The following is a 2,500-nucleotide window of genomic DNA, read 5'->3' as shown; positions in this document are numbered from 1 at the left end:
CCACCACTGAATATCAACCCAATATGAATATTTCGAAGGGACAATGGTCCCCGGACATAATTCCAGGACTATTTATCACAAGTTTAGTCAAAAGACATTGGCCTTTTGGCCCCACATATCGAGTGAGCTGTGGGTAGGGACCTCTCCCAGTGTTCCCCTATTTTTGTCAAGGGTGCTACGTAGCACTCTCTGCTTTGTATATACTGAAGAGGATTGCAGTTTGCAATCGAAATATATAGGTTCCCTGTCTCCAAACTTTTTTGCTCCAACTATGGTTTTCACGTGACCCACAAATGTGGTACTACATTTTCATCAGTAATATATTTATGTTTCTATCACTATATATATTGTATGTGCATACGGATATATGAATGTACGTACGTACTTATATATGTATGTATGCATTAAGTATGGATGGATGTATATATTATGTATGTATGGATGGATGCATGTATGTGTGTATGTATGTATGTATGTATGTATGTATCTATGCATGCATGTATGTATGTTTATATGTATGTATGTATGTATGAATGTATGTATGTATGTATGAATGTATGTATGCATGTATGTATGTATGTATGTATGTATGTATGAATGTATGAAAGTATAGATGGATGTATATATTATGTACAGTATGTATGGATGGATGGTATGTGTGTATGTATATATGTATGTAATATTTATGTGTATATGTATGCATATATGTATGTATGCATGGAAATGTGTATATACATACATGTATGTGTGTACGAATTATGCGTACGGTATGTGAATGTACTTATGTATATGTATACACATACATTTGCATGTATGTATATATACACATGTACATATATCTTTGTATTTCCATAGTTGCACGTACTTAGCTTTATGTATGTTTATGTCTATGTATGTAATAAGAATCGTGAACACTCAAAGTTGGAATGATATAGATAATATCCGAAGATTAAACAAAAAAGTATGCATAAAAATGGGAATAAATAAAACGACTTACTGAACCATAGAATGTTTACCCTTTAGTAACCCTTCGGGAAAAAACAACAACGCTGTCCCCCACCACCGCCTCGCCGATTCAAAATCTAAAAACGGTTTCGGCTCCTCATCGCGGTGACGCGCTTAACGCGTTGAAGAATTTGAAAGTGTTAATAGGTTTCCTTCAAATAAGGGTATTATCTCTCAATAGCTAAGGCGTTGCTATGCCTTTGCTGTGTGGGAGCAATCATGCAAACGCCTCATCCCCAATCAGAAGCCGTTGGTAGACTACGTAAAGGGAGGCAACTTCCCTGGCTTAAATACGGTGACATCCTTCGTCGATATATTTGTTTACTTGTCACCCTGGCTGGTGTCTAACGGTTGGCTTGAGCTTTGTTATGTTTAACGGGGTCACAAAACGGGATATCAATATATCAAGGCCTTAGTTTTGTCCCTAGACCGTCTCTCAACTGAATAAGATTGTTTGACGTCAACTAAAGGGGGTTTCTGTAAAAGTATGTCACCGTATTGTAAGGTTTCAAGACGATGAGGAAATCTTAATTGACGTTTCGACCTCTGGCTTCTTCGGAATAAATTATGATGACACACACGATTATATATTATTTCGTAAATCAACGAATGACAAAACTTCCTTTGCGTTTCAATAACCTATAAAAAATAAAAATCTAGAATCTTCTTTCCATCAACCGAAACCCCAACTACCTCCCCTGAACCTAGAAGATAATGAACCAGCTTATTTGAAAAAAAAAAAAAAAAAAAATTCTCCCATCTGGCGACATCTGGAAATTTTTCAATGGCGTCGACGATAACGCGGTATAAGACTGATGGATGAAAGCGTTGTTTTGCAGATGATGTTCGCTATGGGGGTTGGGATCAATCACTGCCCAATACAAATATGGTCCTTCTTTGCTTTATTTTCGTGCTACTGGGACGAACAAGGATAACGAGAGGATTGCATGGTTAGCGTGGCTTCATCTTCGTAACTCTTTACCATTTACTTTAGCTGCCACCAGACAATTCAATCAGATAAAGAAAACGTTCTCCCCCAGCCAACACATCGCGAGCCTATCTTGATTTTACTCCCTTCCTTCTGCATTTCAAAGTCTTAGTATTTATCCTACCTGCCGCATGGATATTTTATTCCCTCTGGGTTCCCTATTTTAATCGGATTTTTGGGGCCCAAGATGAACCGCCTCTATGTACATTGAACATATTTCTCATCTTGTAGAATTCCCTTACCGCCATTGACCAACTGTAGAATATCCACCCCAACTACACTTAACCACTTCAGTGCAAGTCAAATTCTCTCGCGCAGCATCGGCTGCCAAATGTACGATGCACACTACTCGCATTATAAAATACAGAGGCACTGCCTGTACTACTCATTCCCTTTTACTCTAAGTAATGATAAACACAGAAAACATGATCAAACCAGTTCACAGAACCCGGGTGTAACTCAAGTACAACTACCAATATATATATATATATATATATACATATATAT

This window comes from Oratosquilla oratoria, chromosome 6 (assembly GCF_046742065.1).
Source record: "Oratosquilla oratoria isolate Oo_2021 chromosome 6, ASM4674206v1, whole genome shotgun sequence".
In the NCBI taxonomy this organism is placed as follows: Eukaryota; Metazoa; Arthropoda; class Malacostraca; order Stomatopoda; family Squillidae; genus Oratosquilla; species Oratosquilla oratoria.
The sequence above is the reverse complement of the archived record's forward strand: the minus strand, read 5'-3'. Positions refer to the sequence as shown.